The sequence below is a fragment of the Rhyacophila brunnea genome, unplaced genomic scaffold, assembly GCF_057557595.1.
Source record: "Rhyacophila brunnea isolate RB1 unplaced genomic scaffold, BYU_Rbru_1.0 scaffold_5, whole genome shotgun sequence".
NCBI classification, from domain to species: Eukaryota; Metazoa; Arthropoda; class Insecta; order Trichoptera; family Rhyacophilidae; genus Rhyacophila; species Rhyacophila brunnea.
In genome coordinates this window covers 50,041,438-50,068,457 of record NW_028233170.1, presented here as the reverse complement: position 1 = coordinate 50,068,457, position 27,020 = coordinate 50,041,438, and the positions used below count along the sequence as shown (strand labels likewise).

Below are 27,020 nucleotides of genomic sequence, written 5' to 3'. Positions count from 1 at the left end.
AACGAATAATTCACAAGGTTTTAAGAGTGGTTCTTTGTCCGGTACAAATCTTGCAATCGATTTTTAACTAACTTCCCGACTAGCTAGACATTTGAAACTTTTAGAATATATCAGAACACGATGCCAATGCACTTTTAGCCATATTTAAGTAGAATCGAATTCATTTTCAGTTAATTCTGTTTTGTAAGAAAAGTTATTTCGACACCAATATTGGTTGCTAGGGCTCTGGGGTCCTAGCAACTAAATTATTAATATATACGTGCGTTACTATGGAAATCAATATGACATATCAAGTACAAATTTTTTTGATCGTTTAAGCTAGTCAAGTCAAGTTTATATGGTTCAACAGAAAATTTAAAAACGTTGTATATAAAAAGCTCTTTTTATTTTGTAATTATTTCTATTTGCTTTTAGATATTTTTAGTAAGGAGACTTCGGCTTTGTGATGATTTTCTGTATCATTATTTTGTCCATCCCCTGGCGTTAAAAATCTTTATTCCTCCTTCTTTTTGAATTCTTCACTCATTCATTTAAAAAATAAATTCGTTGGAAATTCAATAAAATGTTCTCGTGGAATACCTCATTTATTTTCAAAATAAAATATGTTTATATTTTGATGCTTTGTGGTGTAAAATTTTCACCTCACCCCCATCCTCTAACCACTTCGTTACAAACCATCAATAATTAATAATGATATCAGACCCCTCTCCCTAAGGACGTGACGTCATATCAGGACAATCTATAAATACGTTTTGTAGATGTTTAAGATTTTAATAAATAAGTATTTCGAGAAACTGTCAGTACTATTTCCTACGCAGAGTATGGTATGCTGCCAAATTATCGCAGTCTTTATGAAATATTCTAATCCTTGTATTTTCCCGCTTCGTGTGGTAAATCCAAATTCAATTCCGCCGCAATCAAAACCTTGGCGTCGTCTGAGGTTGTTTTGGCTCTTGAATGCAATCTCGGAACCACAAATAATACCCGAGCAACAAGATTTCCGCCCATTCAATGCCATAAGCAGTCGGTTATCCCCAAATGCAATTCGCAATTTCATATACACAAGACTTGGTCAGTTTATGTTGAATGCAATTGTGTAAAATAATGTTATTCCATGTCCCTACAGTACCATTTAGACAGAATATGATAATGCGGGGATATACTAAGATTTTCATTTACATGTACCCTATTTGAGAAAGTGTGATGTGATGTGGGACTTGCTATTTGGTAGGTAGTTCCCCATTAAAAAAAATGCGTTGTCAACATTATATAATACTTGTATAACGTTATTATTTTTAACACTATACCAGGTCATGAAGCCCAATAAAAGTATTGTGGTGAAATTGTTGGCAGTAGTAGACGTAAAATGTTCGCATGACATCTTGCTTTGATAAAATCTCAAATATATTGTGACTTCACCGGGAATAATGTGACCGTCATGTATACCTACTTTTGAAAAAATGTGCAACAATACCACACGACTATGAAGTTGTGTAGCCTGTAGTTGAATTTATAAAACCTTTGATGTGCGTTGAATCGTTAAAAGTTATAATAATAAACGTGACAATATTGTGTTGGGAAGTTTCGCAACAAGTCTGATCTCGGAGCTATGTATGAATGGTCAGATTTTGTTTAGTATTCATAAACTTTTATTAAGCTTTTCTTTAGTTGAAGTAACAACCTATATAACATTTATTCATATAAATAAGTACTTCCGAGTTGTAAACGTGAAGTTGTTTTAAGCCAGCGACTTTACTAGATATATAGGTACTATCTCTACCTACACCCACTCTACAGTGTTTCTAATAATGTATTTTTCTTTTTGTTTTAGGTAAGTCACCGTCTTATAAGTTTGTTCAGAGAATCTACACCCTGTGGAGACCTGTTTGCCATAATTTAGAGTAGAAATTGTAATTTACCTTTATCTCCTGAATATTACGTAAGTTGTACTATGTTCATCTTAAATAATTCTTGTAATATTATCATGCTAATAAGAAATTGAAAGAATAATTTATCATAATTCATAATCATTGTTAAATATGTAGATATATACTAATTATTACTTCAAACAAAAGTTAAACCATAGAGGTATTAAATAAAAAGAGGGGCAAGAAATCGGCTTTCTCATACAACTGAATGAAGCAGGCCAACAATACCGACAACTTACGAGAAATAACGACGCGATAGAAAAATCCAGGGCATCACGGAGAATTTACTTTGGTCATTATACGTACCCATATAATATAATATTAACGTGGACATTTTTCCGCAAATTGATTACCAGCCTGCCTCACCATACTTGCCTGCTTCACCATACTATACTTTCATATAACCTGCCGCCCCTAGAGTTATGAAATTATGCAACACGCCCACGAAAAAATTATGCATCATTACCAAATATTGTATAATAATGAAACAGATTGTTTTTCTATACATAAATACCACTAAATAGTTTTCCAGCTACAAGAATCTGAAAGAAATTTACTTCAGATAAATAATTAATTTCTCAGAAAGGCAGTCAGTGTTAAAAATTAATGTATATTGAATTACACAATCTTATCTTTCGTCTAAAAACAGCAAACATGAATCATAGTCTAAGTCAGTGATTTCCAACGAGGTGCGTACGCCCCACCGGGGGGCAATTTGAATGTTTGGAGGGGGGGGAGGTCATCTTGAAAATCATTTGAAGACGAAACATAGCACAAGAATCGCAATAATTTTCTTACGAGTTGTACATGTACAAAGTAATAGGTATGTATACACCTTTACTTACGAAAGTTAAATTAAAAATAGTATTACCTATTTGCATTTTTATCTGAAGCAATTCATTTTTTTTTTAGAATTAGTTAGAGAACTATAAAGTTTTGATAGCGGGGGAGGGTGGAGATTTTTGAAGTGGGGCTTGGCATAAATAAGTTTGGGAAACACTAGACTCTAAGTATATCGAACCAAAATATTCAAATCACAAGTATTCAAGTGTATTATACCTGTCTAGGCTAATCAGGTTGATCCTATGATAATTCCACGGCAAACACATTGTATCCATAAACACAATACGATTCGAGCATGCACATGAGTGGCGAATAAATCCTTGTTTTCTATGTGAGTGCAGTAAGTCGAGACCAGCATCCTTTATGCCTACTCTGGATTGAGGTTCTACACTGCCTTTCTCGTCTTGCCGATTTCATCCGGAAAGGCGCTCCTGTACGCTCCAGTCCACTTCGAGCCCTGATACACCATCTGATATAATATTTATCTTCCCAAAGGTACCGATTCCATCACAGTAAGCACGTTCTAGACTTGCCATCAAGTGCAGTAATACTACAAGTTCATCTAGTTGTTACAGTGCAAACATAAAAATGTTTGAAATAGTGGTAAATGTGTTACCGGAGTCATAAAGTTGAGTGGTCTGTACGCAGCAGGGTAGTGGGCTAACGCGACGTAAGGAATGTTTTCAAGTATGCTAGCCAAATTAAATGTAGGTAGGACGTCTTGGATTCTGTGTCGAGTGAATTTTCATTCGCTTCAAACGTACGAGGACGTGACTTTTGCGAAGAGATATTTCTCGTATATTTCTGAGCTCTACGACTTTTATTTCCCGTGTACTATGCAACAGAACAAAATCAAGACTCGTGTTTTGCGTATTAATTTTATTTCAAATATAAATGCGATGTTAAAGCTCTTGTAATTTATTTATATTTATAATAATTTTATATGGAATGTGTCTCGAGTCGCCATTATTAAAATTATTGAAAAATTCCTTGTATTTTATAGTCTTAGCGGACAGCGATTTTCAAATAAAAAAGATGGAGAATGAATACAGCAATGAGTATTTTTTTTTTTGAGAATTATATTATAATAAAAAAACACACGGTAGCAACTCAATTATCAGAGATTAGGTATAATGGCATTCCGTGATAAGGCAGTTAAGAAACTGTATCACATACTTATTGTGAACGACGTAAGGCTGCTTGAACACGATAAGGCTTGTGGATGCGGCAAGTGGTAAACCAAGTGTTCATTTCACGGAGTATCTGGAGTTAATGTGGAGAAAATCAGAAGCAACGAGGTGTGGTAATGTAATCGGAGAGATGACTTGAGCTACCCCATATCTACCCGTCATGATAACGGCCGCCTTCCATGACGCTATATATGTGTCTGAATGAAAAGTTTTCAGTAGATACGATGTTGTAATAACATTTGACCATAGTGCTTAAAAAAAGAGTTTAGAAGTAAAGCGCGTCACTCCGGAAAGAAAAATGTAAACGAGGAATATGGGATTATGAGTATTACACGCTGGATACTTACTAGTACTCCGCATCTAGTTATTGGAGTACCTACTACTTATTGTCTTCTACTGATATTACCTTACCGCATCTCGTTGATTTCGCATGGGGACACCCGGATCTCCTTGCATTCTGTCACGATGTGACATGTCTACGAGGCAGTATGTTCAAATAACACCACGCTCATCTTGCCTTCATCCACATGGCAACCCCAACGTCTCTCAAGTTGTTTCAAGCTACGCATTGTTAGAGTGCCAACTTGTGAGATCAATCAGCTGAGCAAATAAGCGGTCGATAATTATACGAAGATGCACGAGTCATCCCGATCTAATCAAAAACACACGAACGGACTTCGGGAGCGAGAAGCGTGGTGCGGGAAGAAGCGAGGACGTTCGCTCTCTTAGATCTCAACTCTCGCAGCGAGAAGACGTGTTGGAAGTGACATCCCGGGTGGTCGTGGGAAGGTGCACGTGCGTACATATGTACGCCGTGTAATGAAAACCTGGACTGCGACCTGCCCCACCCATAAGAAAATGTCGTGTGCGAGCACCCTAAGAGAATAAGTAAATACAGCATATATGGTAGAAAACATAAGATGAAATAACCATATAATGATATTAATTTTATTACCTCCATCTGTGTTTTCCGTAACCCATTAACTGCCGCTGCCGCGTGTATTAATAATAATTAGCCTCGCGCATACGGCGGCGCGCTCATAATGCTGCGAAGCGCTGAAACACCTGTCGCGAGACTCGTGAAACGTTACGGTGTATGTAAAATTATCAATTTCCGTCCGGCTGGCGTTGCCATTCAATTTTCTTGTTGCATAACACATTAGCTCCGATGCGACGCGACGCTCGCCGGCTCTTTATTAAGCGACACTTGCTCCCGGCTCTCGGAGTGTTCGCGCACTGCACTGTGCCGAATTAATGTTTCGTTTTGTCCGATGTCGCAACATAATGGAGTATTAAAACGTAATTTAAATTCCAAACACACATAGCTTATAGTTTAAATGAAACATTGGTGCATGTCAAAATTGTCAAAGCTTATTCGTTAAGAAATAAAAGATTTTTCAAGCACGTAGGTTCCTACATATTTAAAAAAAGAATGTGGGTGTGCACTGTCATAAGATGAAGTCGTCAGTTTACCCCATCACTACTATTCAGTTTAAACAGTGGTATCAGTAAAGTTATCTGTTTCTGACGGAGGGTGCTATTCTCGGAACTCAGAGACTCTTCAGCTTTCTCTTTTTGTACCATATTTATCCACCATGGTCTCTTCTAACAGCCGGGATCGTTGTGTGTTTAGTTTGTAAAATTTGAATCGGCTTTCTTTTTTTAGCAGTCGGACTTAATTACTAGAGTCATCGAGGTACTGTAGTTATCTAGACCGTCGTGATAATTACTAATAGTTATCACCATGTAAACTCTTTAGTTTTAGTAAGTGTGTAAATTATAGTCATTAATGTCTCAACGCACGCGGTTTACGAAGTCATTGTATAATGCATCCATGTTTTTTTTTTATTTCTACAATAAAATGTACTTTCGTCCTGTGTATTTCAAGTGTTGCAGATTTGCTCTATATCTGCGCCTGCGCAGTAGAACGATAATGGCGAACCTGACGGTAAAAAAGCAAACTACACCGCGAAGTCTCATTTTTAGGTTAACCGATTTTCACGATCTGATATCTGATTCTTCTATAATTGACGGCTTGAATTGCTTGAGAGTTGGTCAAATACGATTACGTATTTCATTAACTCGAGCATTAGTCATTCAGAACCTTTATAATAGTTTTTTGTTATTAAATAGTAAGGCTACGTCATCTTAGTTAAGTTTAAAGTTTGGTATTAGAGCCAGACCAACCGCGCAAAAACCCGTATACAGAAGTCCTATTACCAGCTGCGGTAAATTCTGACACCTCTGCTAATGAACCTTTAGACTTTACAGTTTGCGAGTTCTTATTGGCGCGTCTCACGAAGGCTTTGAAGATGCATCCACGAGATTCTCCGCAGTAAGAGGATTAAAGACGTCGTTTATTTTGATGCGCTTCCGCAGTACTTCCGGTGCACTTTTTACGACTGCCTCACTCAATAGCCTGCGAGAGTAAATTCGCTCTTGCAGCCAACGAACGGGATTTAATACCTGTTAATTGGACAAACCCCAACGTGTATTTCATAACTTCTCCTTTATTAGAAGTACACCGATATTAATTTTGTTATAGTTGTGTCCGACGTCTATTTCTTGTTTATTTAATAATGAATAAAGTAACTTCTACAAGTGGGAAATATCCGTGGGTATTTTTTTCACTCAATGTCACTGTTTATTAATCTAGTACGTATTAATCTTTTGAAGTAATTCAGCGTTTTTGTTAAGTGGTTATACAAGATTAAAAATAATTATCTGTCGCGCTGTATTTACCGTGCTACGTGACTCTTTTTAATATTGATTATGACGTATCACGTATAACTATCAAAATTCTACTTTTGAGTTAATTAGAGAAAATTTTAATTATTTCCGATTATTCCTATTTTCTTATTTTGAAAATATTAAGTTTTCACGAAAAAATATTAACGACTAAACCTTCACTAGTATTAGACGTTTCGGTTTACCTACGTCTAGACTAGTTAGTACCTATAAGTTTGTATTTTTGTTAAACCGCTAAACGGCGGGCTTCGGAGCGGAAGAGTAGAATTTAAAAAAAATCAATTAAGCAGGTACATACTAGATACCCCGGTCATTATCTCTGCTTTAGGTATATATTTTCAAGTTAGGATTCAGTATTTGAACTAGAGACTGGGTTAAAATGCTTCTAATTTCTACCCTCCGTATATTATTCTTCAATTGAATTGAGTGGTGTCACCATGGTGCACTAAAAATCTAGTCTAGGTATTGCATATTTTATGCAATTGTGAGCGGCAATAAATTGCAAGGTAAGGCTAAGCCTATGTACCACTAATGTAAACCTTTTTATAATGTATTGGATGAAGGCTATATAATTCTCTCATGTAGTGTAAGTGAAGAAGACTACCGCCCACTGCTTACTATGATACAAGTGCGCTCTGTTCTCGTATAAAGAAACAAATAGACAATCCCGTGAGCACGGAATCATCAAACTTTATTTCAAAATAAGAATTGGAATACTTGTGCTTATTTTAATGTCATTATTAAATTTCTAGAAGTTAGATCAATGTGTTTCTGATTCCGACTGTGAATGCTATACTTACCTCATATTATCTGGACCGACCTTTCTTCGCCATGCTACTTCGGCGATACTACAAGAACGATGTAGATCCTCTCTGCGGGGTTGATAAGGCAAAATAGACTTGATGTGGCGATTCTGTTTGCCATATATTTTGTAGCTAGAGTAGAGCGTGATATGAAGAACTAAGCCGTGGCTAGGTATACGTACTCCGCGTACTCGGAAATCTTCTGACATGATTAGTAATAAAAAACATATTGATGTTATCGTAGCAAGAGACTGTCGTTGCGTGTCTGCGTCGTGTTTTTCGGTTTTTTGTTTATACCGTTCGTCATAGCCCAGAAAGTCTCGAAAGATTAATTGTTATGAGCAATGTGCCTGGTGAAAGCGCCACATGGCGAACACCGATAAGGTAGAGTGACCAAGTTAAGGAATTTACTAAAAATCTGATAGCATCAACCACAATTCTTGCAAAGGATATGTAAAACTTGAGTAGATTGATTTAAAGTGTCACAGTGCCTATTTCAGAGTGATCTGATCACAATCCTCAGTCACGAGGGTTACGATGAGGAAGAAATGTCATTTTAATACCTCTCACTACGATTCTTTCGTCTTTATCGTTTTATTTATAAACGGAGCATGCACCTTAGAATAACAATTTGTATAGTTCCAGTTAAAAATGAAGGTGTATGGTACAAAAACCCATGATAGTAAAAAAGTAAACAATAAAATACAGGTAAATGAACAAAATCTAAGTTATTATTTTAAATAAAATTAATAAGTAAACTTCAAATTCAGTTGAAATACAAGTCGAATAATCAACACGAAAATTTGTTTACTTCGAGTAATAAAACGGAGGTATTGAACATGCCAATAAACGAACTGTGCATACAAGGTGGAAAAAACGAATTGTTAATAAAAACCTTCTGAAACCCTTATAAAAATATAGATCGATCAACCACGTAGCATAAGTTTTAGTATGCGGATCGCATTGGCTGGTATAGTGTGACGAATCGACCGTTATGAAAAAATACCGCGATGATGCATTAGCTTTAATTTCATGGCCAACTATTTCGTATTGGAGAATGCATTGAATAGTTTGATTTATAAAATTAAACATTGTGAAATGGATTATAATTTTTCGTATAACGAGTGGAGACACGAAACTGGATCATACTCAAGTGACCTGGCAGTCAAAATATATTGAGTTGGTAGTATTACCTACACATAATCAAAAACGTCAGTTGTTGCAGCGCCAGCGTCCGGATTGTAATGGCTATGAACTCCAGTCCAATTCTATTCAAATATTTTTCAAATTATCTATGTTCATATTATTAAATTTTAGGTACTGTTGCTCGCCTCCTCGTCACGAGTGATGCACCGCGGCCCGGGTTGCCGGGGCGTGGAGGGCGAAGGGTTTAATATCCTGTTAGCTTTATCATTCCAATTCCTGGAGATATACGAGAGTCGGGAGAGAGAAGCTCCTTGATATTCCCGTTATGAAGTGTCACGACATTTAATTCCGCAGCCGCCATTTTCTTTGCGGCTTTGTTTGGGTCTGCGCCGGCCGTTACAAAGGTTAAGCTCGGAGGCGGGATGGATTTATTAACATGGTTTGAAAGTCACATTAACAAAAACGAAATAGTTGCTAGTACTCACCCCGACTTAAGTTAGGTAATTTATCTATTACGGCTTTGCGAGCATTTTATGATGTTTCTACATTATATAGGCATACCGACATACACTATTTTTTTTTGTATCTATTATATATTTTTTAATCTTTGTGTAAATATAATGTTTATAAAGACGTACAGTCGAACTTCGTTATAACGATCAAGGAATTAGCGAGATCTCGGATGTAATCAAGAAACATTCGTTGACATTTTAGTTTATGATTTTTTCCATACATTTATTCACTTTTATAACGAGCTACTTCTCGGGTATATCGAGCAAAACTGTTAATGTGTCGATCGTTTAAAAACAACATTTTCGACCCTAAGCAATAAAATCCGACCAGGAAGTTAACTAGACCGATGCTGCTGGGATCATATTACATTTATGACGCTAGTTAAGTGTCTAAGTACCTAATTGATGTTTTCGCCGACAACATTGAAAAATTATCCACGCATATAGTTTAAATTGCATGTAAAAAATCCAAGCTTTGTAAAGTCAGTAGTTACCTACCTACCAGCGCCGGCGGCTCAGCACTTCATTACAATAGACAACTTCTTTTGTAGTTTATGAATGCCATGCTTGTTTCGGGGATTTTTATGATGGTTTTCAATTTTTTTATGTTCAATGCTTAAATAGAACGTGGCGCAAAAAATGTTACATAACAAAATAACGAATATACTTACAACGAGCAAATTCAGTCGGTTCCATCTTCCTCGTAATAACCAAGTTCGACTGTATTTTCATATAAATATGCCGAATTTTGTAGTGTTATGAATTGAATATGGAACGTTCATTTAAATTAAAAATCTAGAGAGATTGCTTAAAAACGACCTGTCCGAATTCTAATGTCCTTTGTTTATTACTTATAAAGATTCTTTGCGCGTGAAGGTCTGCCATTATATTATACTTATCTTTGTGGGAGTCATCACTGTGGGAGCCATGGTGTGTGTTGTGCGTAAGTCGAGATTTGGTGGTTGATCCGATGGATGGAGGAGCGAGTTTTATTTGCAGCGTAAACAGTCGGCACTAAAGTATGTTACAGTAGCTATGTTACAATACTTATGATACTGTTCCGAGGTTCGAATCTCGGTAAAATGAGATGTTGTACGGAGTGATACAGAGACTGAGATACTTACTAATATACCGTGAACTTATTATATTCGAATGACATTTCCAATGAATTATGATCCGCTATTTATTGACGTACGCACAATCAAAACAATATCTTGAAAAGAATATTTAGGAAATAATTATTATAATTGAGTCAGCTACTGTATGGAGTTTGCGTCATCGGATATAGCTGACTATGTGGAAAAATGTATATCGCGGAAATAATAATTGCAGTAAGCTATTGACTGAGTTTGTCATAATTGGACACTACGGCAAATGGATATTAAGGAATAATTGCGGTCAGTTATTTAATATCGCCGATCAATATGCTGACACGGGTTGAGATGTTTATCCCCATACATTAATATTGACGGTACCATGGAACAGATAAAATAAATAAGATAGTATGTAATAGTTAGTCGCTATGGGTCAAGATTTTGAAGCCGGACTCGGTTTATGACTCTGTTATTAAATCCCAAGAAACTCAAAGAGCTCTGAGTGTCCTAAAATATTAGGAATATTAAATGCGAATTTTGTTTACGTGACAATTTTCAATGTATGTTATGATGAAGATGTACCTAACTATTGAAAATAAAATATTCTTAAGTCTATCCCATATTTATCCACACTCTAGATTTCAAACTTATTATAACCATACTCAGAAGGTACGAGGGTGGGTCAATAAGTCCTTAGAAAAGCCGACAGGTGGCGCGACTAGTACTGTAAGCGGTTTGTTTTCATGCAGCGGCACTACCGATTCAGTATGCTGCGAAGTTTCAATCAGATTGGTCGGGTTGTTGTGTGTTTCTCGTACATTTAAAAAAAAATTTTGCTTGTGGAAAATGGAAAAATGGAAAATGGAGAAAATTGAGTTTAGAGCTGTTATTAAACATTTTAATATAAAAGGGTTAACAGCAAAGGAAATAAAAAATGAGTTGGATTTAGTTCACGGCACATCTGCTCCTTCACTTGCAACTATTTATAACTGGTTAAATGAATTTAAACGTGGTCGTACATCAACAAAGGATGAACCACGCTCAGGACGTCCTGTAGAGGTGACTACACCAGAAATGATCAATAAAATCCACGATATGGTGTTAAGTGACCGAAGATTAAAGTTGAGTGAGATAATTGAGGTTACAGGGATCTCAAAAGGTAGCGTCATTTCTATTTTACATGACAAATTGGGCATGAAAAAAATTTCTGCAAGATGGGTGCCGCGTTTGCTCACAGTCGACAATAAACGCAATAGGGTGGTGTCCTCTAAAGCCCTGTTGTCGCTCATGCAACGCAATCCGGATGAATTTTTTCGTCGCTTTGTGACTGTAGATGAAACATGGATACACCACTATACTCCCGAGACGAAAGAACAGTCAAAGCAGTGGATTGCGAAAGGCGAACCATTTCCAAAGAAGGCGAAAACCGTAAAATCAGCTGGTAAGGTTATGGGTACTGTATTTTGGGATGCACGTGGAATTATTTTCGTTGACTATTTGGAAAAAGGAAAAACAATAACAGGGGATTATTATGCATCTTTATTGGACCAGCTAAAAAACAAAATTGAAGAAAAACGGCCTCATTTAAACAGGAAAAAAATCCTCTTTCATCAGGACAATGCCCGTGTTCACACATGTTTACGATCAATGGCTAAAATTGAAGAATTGAAGTTCGAATTGGTCGACCACCCACCGTATTCGCCAGATTTAGCCCCCAGTGACTTTTTCCTTTTCCCAAACTTAAAAAAATGGCTAAGTGGACAACGTTTTTTTTCAAATGAAGAAGTCATCGATCGGACAAATGCTTATTTTGAGGACCTTCCGAAAACTTATTTTTCTGACGGTTTAAAAGAATTGAGAAACGTCTAACCAAGTGTATTGAGCTCCAAGGAGATTATGTTGAGAAATAAAAAAAAAATACAAAAATAAAAACTGTTTTAATGCTTTTTTCTAAGGAATTATTGACCCACCCTCGTAACACACTTTCCAATATTTATAACATTATATTCCCTGAACTGGACACATTATCACATAGAATATTTCAATATTAAATTAGAAAGATTAGTATAATATGTCAAATGTTTTTTAATTACGATTTTCACTATAGAATTATTTTTTCAATTACAAAATGTAATTCTCATACGATGTTAATTGCATGTGGTATCATTTAGTGAAAGCGAGTTTACAATTTGCATCATTGTTTTAATGCAGTTAGAGTTTATTTTTAACATAATTTGTCGGTAACTTGATGATAGGTATAGGTAAATGTATCTTATGGACGATTAGTTAATATGGATTGGAGAGATTCCATCATCGACAGTGTCTGTAAGCAATGACCATTTATTTACGTTTTTTTTTCAATTAGGCCGATTGAATCTTATCTTCTTGCTAGATATCGTAACTTTTATACGATATAATATTTTTTATCGATCTTTTATTTAAAATTTAAGTAAATAGACACCACATTAAAAGTATAAATTATTAAAAAAAATTCTCCGATATATCCGAGAAAACATATTAAACTATATTTTATTAATAAAAAAACATACTTACAATAATCTATGGTATAATAAGATAAAATCATTCAAGAAATGCTCATTTTATATAGCTTTTTTTTCAATTATACTTTAATCTTTTTTCTACATTCTGATATTTTAAAATGCAAATTTTCAATATAATTTATTTATTGAATATAGGTAGGTACATAATTCTGAAAACTTCTATAAGAAAATATATTATTTTAACCAATAAAAAAAATCTTAAGGCTCGATTCCTGCGGGATGTCTTACTTTTTTCAAAAAGATTTTTTCTATTGGCTATAATATATTTTCTCATAAGTGTTTGTAGAATTATGTATTTTTAATAATTAGAATGTTACATTCTTAAATCTTGTGAATTATTCGTTGAATAAACAAAATAGTTAATTGATAATTTATTTAATTGAATCTTTTATATTTTGTGGCTAGATAGTTCCAGTAAATCAATAATAAACACGTAAAAATCATAATTTTTAATTAAGCTTTTTATATAAAATAATACGTACAAACACATATTAGGTTTCGTATATATATATATGGAAGATATAATCTATATTTTACGTATAGTAAGATTTGTTTTAGTTTGGCTTATGATTTATGGCCTTAATATCTTCGAAGGTAACGTTGAACCAAACGCGACAAAATGAAATGCAATATCTCCTCACCTCACGAGATGTTCCACAGCTATGAATTTAAATTTTTATACGAGAGCAAGTGTCGCTACCTATGCGAGAATTTCCCCGAGGCGCACACTAGTGTATATATATATATATATCGTATATGTATATATGACGACTAGATAAAATTTCTTATAAACTAAAAAAGCTGTCTCGTCTCGGAATATTAAAAGTGGAAAATATATCGTTATTAACTCTTTAGAGATGGCTTACTTTAAATATCATAACAGTCAGCGTATATTGTTTTATTTTGTTTTATTATTCTTTATAGTTGGGAGCTCATTTATTTCAACAATATTAAATTTAAAGTAGTATAAGGTACTGTTATAGCGCCAGTACGCGTACATGGATTTACTTGTAGCAATAGTATATATTTTAAACTATCGCAATAATAACTATTTACACGTAAAAGTGCTGACTGTCATTATGTTTGTTGACTGTTATTAATGTTATTATTCAATAGTAAATGAGACGCAGTGTTGTCATTTTATAGTACAATTTGACAGGTCGTGAAAATCGGTTAACCTCAAAATGAGTCTGCGCGGCTTAGTTCGTTTTTTACCGGCAGATTCGACACTATCGTTCTACTGCGCAGGCACAGATATCGAACAAATCGAACTGTCACGTGAAAATCTAAACTTTTTTGATTCATCCGTGCAATCTTGCAACTTGGTAATACATGTTTACACGTGCATTTTCTTGTTATGGCCACGATAATACGTGCTGTCAGCAGTAAATCCATGCACGTGTAAACGGGGTATTGGGTACGATATTCTCTAAGTAGATATGCAATATGCTTAGATCAAATTTTCTCTCAAGGATAATAAATATATAGTTTAATTCGAATTGATTGAAGTTATTATATTATGTTGACTTATTTATTTTTTAACCGTTGTGTATTAAGTATTGTGTAGATACTTTTGTATTAAATTTGTGTAGGTAGGTATATTATTTATCATTCCCGATGCTCTTTGTCGGGTCTGCCGAATGGTTCGGTTCGAACGGGTTCGCTCAAATGAACATTGACAGTAGAAACACTGTTCTAACGCCATTACAATAAAGGTGATATTGCTATAAATTCCCGATGCGTGATATCGCATAATGGAAATTGCGTGACGTCTACCTATACATGTGTGAATGTCGCTATGCGCGAATTTACTTGCTAGCTACTGTATTGAGTGCGTCGTCCATTAATAATGTCATTGCATCTAGGCAACATAAATTCATAAGATAAGTTATTCTGGCAGCGTTATGTCGTTTCAATTGGAAAAGATATCTATAAACATATAACTTTTTGATTTCTTAGTCCATATGAAAGGTTAGTTAACATATTATTGACGTATTAACTATCGACTGTGTTTGATTTTAATCATATTGAGTTTATTATAACATGTAAGTGCCTATTCATAATATTACTCTCTCTTGTGTAGTGTTCGCTCGTTTCCAGCGCTACCCCAAACAACAGCTTGCACATGCAGTCCTTAACCAAGATGGTGGGGCATCGCATATGGTCCTCGCTACTAACGCCGAGGATGGCAGTAGTCTTCATGCATTATTCGCTTTAGCCTGCAGTCTGGCGCCGAATGATGCACACCGTCGTGCAAGGATGCAATTTAAAAATGCAATATTTATCCCGCGACGGGAATTAGACTATCGCGCATGCGCATGTGCTACGCTGGCTTGCAGATTGCTCGATCTGTAAATCATTCTGACGTCACAGGCGACGTCTCCCGGCTCATCTACATGTTTATGCAGCGGGTGTAATTTTGTGTACGAGCGTCGAAAGGGTTACAGGTGACACTTAATGGCATGTGCTATTATGAAGACTGCGTACTTGTTATGGATTTATACACCTCGAAACGAAACTGTTAGAGGAACATTATTCAAAGGTTTTGGTTATGAAAATAACAATAGCTTGGAATTGAAGCTGGGACGCCATTATATAAAAGGAATAAAATCATATATATTATGTTAAATTTATATATACCTACTGACTGCTTTCGCTTACTCCTTACTAAGACGCTGTCAATTAAACATAAAAAAAATAATATAAATTATTTCTATTTAAATCAGATTTATTTCTTTCTGTAAGCGCACATCACAAATTATAAGATTAAAACCTTTACAACATGGCATGAAAAATAGTACAATAATTATTCAAATGAAATAATGGTAGAACTTATCTATAAATAATTACAAGATAAAAAGAACTTTTTATATACAACGTTTTTAATTTTTCTGTTGAATCATATAATCTTGACTTGACTAGCTTAAACGATCAAAAAATTTGTACTTGATAGAAATAATACTGAAATGTCATTTTGACATTCCATATTGATTTCCATAGTAACTCACGTATATATTAATAATTTAATTGCTAGGACCCTAGACCCCTAGCAACCAATAATAGAAAATGAATTCAATTCTACTGAAAGATGGATAAAAGTATTAAAAAAATGCACTGGCATCGTGTTCTGGTATATTCTAAAAGTTTCAAATGTCTAGTCGGGAAGTTAGTTAAAAATCGATTGCAAGATTTATACTGGATAAACAACCACCGGACAAATAAGAATACGACATTATAAAAACACATGGTAATAAAACCACATGATAAAAAGTGCAAAGAAGTACACCGAGTGAGATAATAAACCCTTTATGTTAAGAATATAATATAAAACAACATCCACCTAAACTCACCCAAATGGAATAAATCGATTCTCGGAGCAATTATGGTAAAAACAGTTATTGCCTCAGTAATGATTTATATGATAGAAATGTGAAAGCCAGTCAACATAGTCCCCTGAATATCATCAAATGTAATCAATATTGATTGCTTATTGCGTTTATGTGAGAAACTGATACATACGTAAATATTGAAAACAACATACAGTATAACCTCGTTTTTACGTGCCCGGAATTCACGTTTTCCCGGCAATTTCGTGTAATTTTTTCAGTCCCGATGTATTTCAGTACAGTTAATACCCGCATGTACGGTTTTCTTTCCCGCGATTTACGTCGGAAATATTAAAAATATGCGAGTTACGGTGAGAATTACATAACAAAAATGCAACAAACTAATATAAGTACATGATTTTTTTTAATAAAAAAATAAAAAAAATTTCAATAAAAATTTAAATTGAATGTTGTTTTTTAATAAAACGTTATTTTTTTAGAAACATAAAATTTAAATGTTCTTTTTTTCAATACCCCCCTTTTACATTTTCCCTCCAATTAGGTTTTTTTTCAGTCCCTTAAAAAACTTAAAATAGGGGTTATACTGTATTCTTAAACACATCCCCCACGTTTACCCCATATTTCTCCACACGTAAGAATCATACCTCCTACAGCTACATCCAGAAGCTAACTCGTCTCCATTATTTTTATGAGTTACTTGGTAATTGCCATACCAACTGGCATCGCTGATGGCAGATTAGTTCTGCATTTTCGAGTAGATTTGTTAGTCATAGGATTATCGTTGTCAATATTGTCATGCCATCATCAGAGAATTTTAATGATAAGTTGTTATTTTGGTGAAATTTTAATCGTTCTTTCACTTTCTTGCTCTTCTCGTCTAATCTTTTTAAACGGTTCTACAATCCGACACAGGTCTTGGCCGCTTTCTAATTGAGTTTCTTGACGGAGTTTATTCTTTCCGGAAAATTGTTGTCTGGCATTCGTTCAACCTATGAACTCTAGATGCAATTATATATACAAAAAAACAACGCCATGTGAATCGGATGTAAAGCCGCGTCCTACAGTATTAGAGGCTGATATTTTGTCACTTTCTCATTGCGAACATAATCTCTTTAAAAATTATAAGTAAATACAATATTTATTATTACAAATGCTAATTCATGTAGCCTTTTTTATGTGTTATTGTATTTTTGTTATAAATAAAACTATTTAAACAAAAACTAATCAGTTTGAGAACATAACCATCAATCTTATTCGTCAAGTGCAGCATACCACATAAAACAAATCGCATCGTTTAAAAACAGACGTATCCACTGACACAGGTTGATGCATCGATATAATCAGCTACCGTTGTTTGAGTACTGTTTTGTGAACAGCAAGTACTTGCTTGTTAACAGTAAGTACCCACTCTGTAACAGTACTGGGGTTTTATTTTCTCCAAGAGAGTTTGCGGTGTTGTAACTCCGGCCACATAGCAGTGTTCTTCATCTTTTGTTGGTCGTATTTTGATTATTTCGTCGGAATAGTAATGCAGTTTGAACGTGGATTATTATTGCAACTCGCGTTCGCTATCCGTTGCAGCCAGCCATGCAAACAAAATAACTGCAGCTGAACTGAATAAAACCGATTAACGGGAAATGAAAGCGTAGATATTATGTATGTATCGCATGGTTAGGACTCCGGATGTGTGCTAATATAGGAGCTTAGTGTTACCGACTTCTTTCAATTCCGGTTATATTATATATTGAAGTAAACTTTTCTATTGATATGAAGCTATAATTCGAATATGGTGATAAACGGAACAGAAGTTGGCTTGTTGCGTTACTGATTGGTTTGTGATGTAGTCATGGTTTATGTTGCATGTTTTATGCTGGCCTTTTATCCATGAGCTCCGCGTTCGATCCTGGTCAGGTCACAATAATATTAATGTGAATTACTGAAAGCCTGAGTATTTGTTAGTATTTAACTTATATTATTGATTACACTATTGTTTCATTACACTACTGTCATTGAAGCTTAAGGCTTGTGTAGTGTTAACAGCATATATTATATAATTAACTATGAGTTTTTGAATTACTTATTGAATTATTTCAAATTCACATTGATTTATTTACACATAGTGAACTTATAGAGAAACTATAGATATATATTTGTCAAAAATTCACCTTTTTTGGAGCACCTTGCTATTGGAATTGTATAAATAATACGTTGACTTACACCAAGACAATCTCTCAAATACTCATAATATGAGTCTCAAAGTATTACAGTGAAAACGTTAGCAGAATAGGTAAAAAACATTAACTCAAATTCGCCATATTGTAATGTAAGTTGAGTTAATTTTTAAAATCATCTTTGTATTTATAACTAAATAAATGTGAAATAATGAAACTGTTAGGCAGGCTTGCTTAGGAGGTTATTTTTATTGAAAATAGTTTGATAAATTTACGTATTAGAAAATTTTTGAGAAAAATATGATGGCAGGCAGGACTCGCACCGGCATCCATCGAATTCCGTGCTTTACCAATGCACCCATAAATTAAACGACGATGGGATTGACCAGAATGTTATGTTTACCCATTTTTAGTGTTTTACTAAAATTAAGCTAGTATTCACCGAAGCTTATAATATATTTTATTAGTTATATTAATTACCAGTATATTTTTTATGAAATATTTATATATATATATATTTTTTCAGAAAAACCGTATAACCAGTTTAGACTCCCTAATAGATTCTTTACTCGGTTATTTCATCGCACGGATTCCGAATATGGAATACTCATTTTCAATTCGGGTAATCCGTGTAATTCTGCACATCCATTCAGCACTGCTTTGCAACTGAGAGTATCTAACTATCTCATGTCAGGGGTTGTCACGATCCTGCCGTCGCCTATATATCGATATATAATCAATTATTATACAATATTTGTCATCTCATATAATAAGGAGGACACGCATATTAATTGGCAATCTATTAATTAATATGTGTGAGTTAAAATTTAAACTAACAGTTGTGATGTATTCTTATTAATGTGCCAACTCAACATGTTGTGAAAATAGTACCCACTTTTTACACAGTAGTTTAAATTTGAACATAACGTTTTAACAAGTTTTTTTAATATTGGTTTTTTTATATTATGCTGTGGTTCTTCCATATATTGCTGAGACAATTCATGGAAGTTCTTGAGCATCATAATTCTTTGCATATTTTCTAATTTCTGACTAATAATTCAGCTACCTATCGGAGTCATTAACCTAAGTTATATTTTACTATTTTTCCGAACCTAATAAATGAAAACCAATGATATCTGAAGTCGAGAATTCGATAACAGTTCGCTTATCTATTATACAAATTAATATAGGCTAGCAAAGTCATGGTATATTCTCTATACGATATTTATAAAAAGGTTCATTTTAATACCTTATAGTACACGTTCAGATATTCCATACTATAAAATTAATAGTATAAAGTAGCCAAAAGAAAATTTGAGGACCTATAGTCAATTTTTATAGCATGTCACTTATCGATACGAATGTTCTATCTCACTTTCACGATGAGAGCATCTATAAATAATGAAATACTACAGGTGCTTTAAAATAATATAGTATCTTATATTTAAGTATATTAAATTTTTATTTCTTTTTGTACTAATAGAATTATAATATATTTTAAAATATATTATATAGATGACTAAAATTCCATGTAGGTTTTCGTAGACGTCTAATGCTACGGGTTAGTGCCGAAAGCGTAGCGCCTCTGGTAATCGTTCGCTTTGCGGGCTACGCTACATTCTCGTTAACGCGACGCATATGGAATCAAAGTCCTCATTTGAAGAGCGAAGCTTTCTCTACTTATTCCCATCGAAGCTTTAGCTTTTGCTTACATAACGAATGTTCTTCACTTTTCCGCTCAGGAATTCGATATAGAGCTTTTACATTTGTACAGCTTTGGTCTCAGTCAATGTCGTTTTACGGTTTAAATACTTGCTGTATATAACATATTATTTGTTTGCAGCAGGTAATTGAATGCCATCTCAATCAAAAGGACCTAGTTTTTCAGGTGTGTGGTTTACTTGTGTTGGTGTCACCACTGTGGTGTTCGGTGTGCGGGTTATGGTGTTGAGGACGATGGTGAAGAAGTCGAAGATGTATGCAGGAGCGAGTTTTATTTGCAGTGTAACGATCGGTACAATAGTATAAATACAATAACAGTACATATTATCTATGAGATAGTTACGAGCCAGGTACTTAGATTCGAGTGACATTTTGATAAATCATTATTCGTTATTTATACAATCAAAAGTAATACATATTATACATTATATTCCCGTACATAATTATATTGAACGAGTCAGCGGTTTAAATACGAGTAGCTTGTGAATTTTATTTATTATTAGTCATAATATAATATGATACTAATGGAAAAGATTATTCGACTAATTTTCCATTGCGATCCCGTATTCATATCGCCAATCAATCTGCTGATCCAGCTAAACAGTAAATTTGTTTACCGTTATATGAGTCGTTGAGAAATTATTATTGCGGTCGAATAATTTGATACATTAAAAAATAGATATTTGATCACTAATATACTAATAGCTACACTTGTCTGGGTACAACTGTTTTTTTTTTAAATTTAGGTAATGTTGTTTATCAGTTAATTAGTTAATACAATTGTATAGGTGTTTATTTGATGGCCAATCCGGTGTCATAAATTCTAATTAAATTAAAAAAATAACACAATCTTGAACCAAATACTAGAAATACTTTTATAGAAGTAGGTGAATAACATAATTTTAACATCACAATTTAATTCAAATTCTACAACAATATAACCGTTTAGTGACTACTCATATTTATATAAAATCTTTGCTAAGTTGTTGTAGTATTTTTAAAGATTTTTTTCAAATATTCCAGGTTTGAAAGAGACATAACGAATAAAGTGGAAACATAAATGAATCGCAAAAAATCGCCAGATTTCGTGTAACGTTTTCGCATAGCAAACGTAATAGTGTGAGTGAAACAAATGTTAAATATTTATAGTGTACATATATATTTTATCGTGAGTGATAACAGTTATTAACAATATATTTTTAGTAATCAAATAATGTTCGGAAGATATTTAAAAGCCATGTCCCACAATATATCAAAAGTATGCGTCGATATATTGGTCAAATAGAAGCGGTAGGTAAACGTATTTTTTACCTAACATATCATTATAATATGAAACTATTTCTGTACCTCAGAGTCAGAGAGTCTTATGTATAATTCCACCTAAATTATCACGTTTGGTAGACCCAATCCACACTTTGAATCTCTTTCTTCTTGGCCGTGAACTCATGGCTGAGGATCGTGACCACATCTAAATTTCGCCATCCTTTGAGCGACCAAGACTTTCCATCCTTCTCGATCTTCCGCTTCTCTCAGGGCAGAATGGATGTTGCCCCCAGTGAGCTCTTTCATTTGGTCGCTCCATCGCGCAGACGCTCTTCCTCTGATTCGCATTCCCTGGAGGCTACCCAAAACTACCATTCTCTCCAGGTTGTCTGGTCCGCGCCTGACAATATGTCCAAAAAACTGCAAAATTCTTCTCAGACATATCGTCGAGAGCCGTTCCTTTATCTTCAGTGTCTGTATGATTGACTGGTTCGTCTTGTGCTCCGTCCAAGAAATGCGAAGCATTCGGCGCCAACACTACATCTCAAAGGCATCAATTGCCTTCCGTTCTCTTCAGGGTCCACGACTCGACTCCGTATAAAAATATAGAGAACACTAATGTTTGCACAAGCATTATTTTTGTGGCAATCGAAATGCCCCGATCCTTCCATATAGTGGTAAGGCGTGTCATCGCATTTTTTGCAATCTGTGTGCGCCTTCTTATTTCCGCTTCGCATCCGCCCTTTCCACTGATGGTCGATCCCAGATATACAAACTCGTCGACTGTTTCGAGGTTTTGGAGTGTACTTGGTGTTGGTAGAAGGTTGGTCCGATCAACAACCATTAACTTGGTCTTATTCCTATTAATAAGGAGGCCGTATTTGCGACTCTCTTCCTCTACCCGGTGTGGCAGCTCTGTGACATCTCTTTCATTATTACTGGTACAGAGGTAAGAAAGAGTAAATTGTGCGGTTTCTGAGAGTTTCCGAACCGAGAAGGGAGTTCGTCCGGGATGTGTTTTATCTCAACAGTTATTCAATATATATGGAGAGCATATAATGCGAAGAGCCCTAGATCATTGGCAAGGCGAAATAACAATTGGCGGCCACAAAATAAACAACTTTGAATCTATTCATAACTGAAACCTGAAGTTCTTAAAACAGTAAAACTCTTATCACACCAAGGGCATAGAAATCCTAAATTTCGTTTTCCCGAAAATATTAATTTAAATATAATATAGTCTAGCTCTCAGATACAGATTAATGAATTGATGATATACCAATTTGGTTGTTTGATTTACGTACGTAACTCGAAATATTTAATAGTTAATTAACCGCATTTTTCGAAATTCTTTACAATAATAAAATTATCCGTCTACTTTTATGTCTTATGATGGTTTGGAAGTTTTTTGTAAATACTTTGTTTTAGTTGATAGCCGATTCAGATTATAAACCCGATCCAGATGTATTTTAAACGTCATAGTGGAGTTATATAAAAAAATACTGGGTCAATTAATTATTGAGTTATATTTGATTTGTTTTGCATCACGACAATAAACATGTAAACGAAAGATAATTTTTCTAAAAAATCTTAAAATTCACTTTGTTTTCCTGCATTGGCTATATGTACCATTATGCCATCACGTTTTATGAAAGGCAAAAATTCACTTTAGAAATTCATTCACAGTAAGTAGGTAGCTAAGATAATTTTCAGCCGTACCAAGTGCGTACTCATATTTTCAATCGAATTAATCTAATTAAATATCTATCGGGCCCGAGTCAATAGCCCCGGAGTCAACGAGCTAACATTTTTCCAATTACGCGATCCCCAAATTACGCTTTTAATGAAAAGGCAACACAGCGATTGCTGTGCCCTTATAAATAAGACATTTGGGCCGCGTACCTATACCATGCTCTCTTTCTACCCCTGTATTTTAATTTTAAATTTACCAAATAAACTCATATTTAATTTGGTACGACTTAAAATGTAATTTTGTCGTAAATTCACGAGTGTCTTTTATATACGTCATATTATCTGCTACTAATTCATTTTTAATAGACGATTATGCGTTGACAAGCGATGGCCTGCGAATTTGTCCGTGTGAAATAAAAACTAAACGGATAAACGAATTGTATAAAACTATTTTTTTTCTCTACCTTGTTTTTTCTCTAACTGATTACTTTTAATTTTTATTCTAAATGTCATGTTGTGAACGTCTTGAATTAATAATTTGTTATGTACTCAACGTGTCTTTTTTAAATAAATTAATTAATTAATTAACAAAATATACGACGGTTGAACCGAGGCGAACACCCTTCTACTCGCACCTCTCCTCATCACTCCATCGCTTCTATATGTCCACTTTATCTACTAATGTCATGATTCCCGATTAATCGCTGTCTGTAGGTACGTTAGTTTCGAGAAGTTTTATTTAAACTTCGGAACGTTTTGAGATATATACGAAATTACCCTACGGAGCAGACAGATAAAAATTAAGAGTGAAATATAAATGTTGTCGTTAGGTGTCATGGGAATAGTGAAAATGCTTATCAAAATGTAAATATTAATACTATTGACTGAAGGTACTTGATGAAATTTGAATTTAAATTCTAATGGATTCAAGCGCTGTACTATTCCATTTAAGTTGTTTTTTGCGACCCGGGTTTCGCCTTTCGGCATCTTCAGGCGCCGTGTATACTCACCAAAGGTAAACACACACTGACAACGATCAATGTTATTGATACAAAATTTATATATGTCTGTATGAGAATGTATGGATGAGGATTTAGGTATATATAGGTGTATATTAAGCGAGTTTATATGTATTAAAAAAAAAATAACGTTATATAAATGTAGGTGCCATGTAAGAGTATTATTAAAGACTAATATCTCATTAGTTAACCCCATTAAATATTTTTCTTAGAATTGACGATTTACACTTGTATTTAGGATTGTAGTATTTTTATTGTTTATAAAAAATAATGATCTATTATTAGGTTTGACGATTTATTATAATATGCTATTGAGTGTATTGTTATTATTATGATTGGGTTTTTACTAATTAGATTTTTTACTGACACTTCAACTATTCATAATTTGTTTATTGTATTTTTGTGACCTTTGACTTGATAGGTAGGTAATGGAGTTTTTACCTACATTATTGCATTGATTTATTATATAAGCTAGAGTTAAGAGTGTTCGTTGTCAGTGTGTGTTTACCTTTGGCGAGTGTACACGTCGCCTGAAGATGCCGAAAGGCGAAACCCGGGCCGCAAAAAAAATGACTTAAATGGAATAGTACAGAGCTTGAATCCATTAGAATTCAAAATGTAAATATTTGATTAAATCACAGATTTAGACCCACTTTACTACTTGATTTAGGTACTTATTTATATATAATTCCATTTTAAAGTAGAATACCACACAAATTTTTTTACCATCTATAAATATTTTGGTGTATATCGACAATAATGGTTCTGGTATCATTAAATTAAATTATCAATTATTTATACATCGTAATATATATTGTAAAAAAGCAATGTTTTGTTATTTTTATCCCTTGAACTTTGGCATTTTTTTTTATTGATTTTGCTATAGAACATGCATTTGTATTATAAATTTGTCTTGATTTATCAATTTTCGATTTGTCATATTTTTACTCCGTCTGTAACGCTTCGCAGCATACAGACACACTCACACTCTCTCTGCACCACGACAATTGCATTGCATTGCATAGTGTAATAATGGAGCCGGAGTGGTAGCTCTCTCGAGCGACTATCACTATGAAACTCACGTAAAATACACCGGTTTTATCGAAATGGATATTTACCAATATTGGTTTTCAAATCTACGGGTTATTTAATTTAACATACATAATTTTGAAAAACACTTTCTGAGAAAATATATTATAGCCAATAGAAAAAATCTTTTTTGAAAAAATTAAGCCACCCCGGCAGGGAATCGAACCCTGCATCTCCCGGGTTTACGCCCCATCCGCGCATTACCTCTATGGTACACAGTGACATATTAATTGCGACAAATTTTAACTATTGGCCACTTTTAATACACACTTATCAGCGCTCTTCCAAATCAATCTACTTTGGCAATCGATTTTTGTTTATTAAATCAAAGTAGATACCTATTACTTCAATTGCTAACCGACTACTTAACTATTTCTTTTACTACGCGTTATTTAGCTATGAATATTTTCACCCAATATCGATTCACTTACTTTATAAAAATAGTAATATTGTTAGCTAAATAGTAGTATTGAAGGCATCGACAAGAATGTTGGCCCTGCCACGTTGTATTTTGTATAGTAAATATATATTCTAATACAAGGTCGCTCTTCTCTTTGAGATTGTTTCGTAATTTCACCATATGTTCGTATGCAGCCCGTGGCCTGAAACCCGAAGGTATATCGTCGAATCAACCAATTAATCATCAAAGAACAAAAGCAATTCCGAAAAACCTACAAAATTTCTTTGATGTTGTAAATTTGATGAATATTTTTTTTATAAATACTCCATCTCAAATATATTCAAAGAATACATTCACTACACGGGACGGGGTAGGCTTCGAATTAATATTCCTATAACGGTGATTTCCGCAAAATGAAAATATATATTTCTAACTAATTTATTCTTGTCAAATATGGAAATGTTCGCTAATTTGATTTTGAAAATTGTATTTGAAACGTTTTAATTAAATTTATAGTTCAAAAAATCCTCAAAGGAATATTTCAAAGGTTTAGTGGCATTTGGAATAGGCTGATTTGGAATATGAAATTTCAATCTGCAAATATATTTTTATAAAGAAACCCCATGATATATGTATTACTAAATACGATTTAGCAACAATTGGACGTGGGTTAATTCACTTTGGTAGTCATTCTTTGTGGAGACTTTCGTTGGTCTGTATAATCTATATTAAATTAATATTTTGTTAAATAGGATACTGCCATTACATATTTTGTGGTTCATTTTAGTTATTTATAACATATCTGTAATTTGAAAACACTTATGAGAAATACACGTAAGAATACGTAGAAAAAAATCTTTTAAAAATATATACGACACGCAGTAGAATTCAACCTGCGTCCCCCGGGATTCGCGCCTGCATGACCTTTCCAATAAGCTATACATGTCGTATCTAATTGCGATGTTGTTAACTATTTTTTTACAATACTCTCTGTAGCGCTTTTTAAATTGTGTATGTTGAATGAAAGAATCATATATTCTTAAATCTTGTGAATTATTCGTTGAATAAAAAAATGTTTATAACATGTCTGTACACATGTGATTGTTGGGGTCTAAAACGACTATTTTTTTTTTGCTTAATCTGTATGGTTCATGCTCTGGGCTTAAACTCATATTCAAATACTACATGTGAATTTGTCACACTCGGGATTTGAACTCGCGACCCCATCACTCGTCCGTTGCTAATGTTATCTAATAAGGTCAATCTTAAATTAAGGCACCTAAAAAAAATTAAACAGGAAGTTGGATAATATAATATCGTGAGCATACTAAAGTGACCAAGTCATTTTTTTGCGATTTTAGAGATTTTTTGACCAAGTCATTCTGCTAAAAGATATTATATTTTATTAGATTTATTATAACTTGGTTCCCAAAATATTTCAAAGAATTTATAATTATAAATTGCAATCTCAATTTGCCAACAAACAAGTATT

General features: G+C 34.0%; 1 protein-coding gene across 3 annotated transcripts in view; it reads left to right on the top strand.

Annotated features, from left to right (window-relative positions):
• mib1 (E3 ubiquitin-protein ligase mind bomb 1) overlaps nucleotides 1–27,020 on the top strand; it is an 817,691-nt gene that overhangs the window by 353,190 nt on the left and 437,481 nt on the right. The window contains exon 12 of one of the 3 annotated variants that reach the window (XR_015071583.1): nucleotides 1,832–1,986. The exons of the other annotated variants lie outside the window; for them this stretch is intronic. The gene's annotated coding sequence lies outside the window, so the exon portion shown is untranslated. The remainder of the gene's footprint in view (nucleotides 1–1,831; nucleotides 1,987–27,020) is intronic. 3 annotated transcript variants of the gene reach the window in all.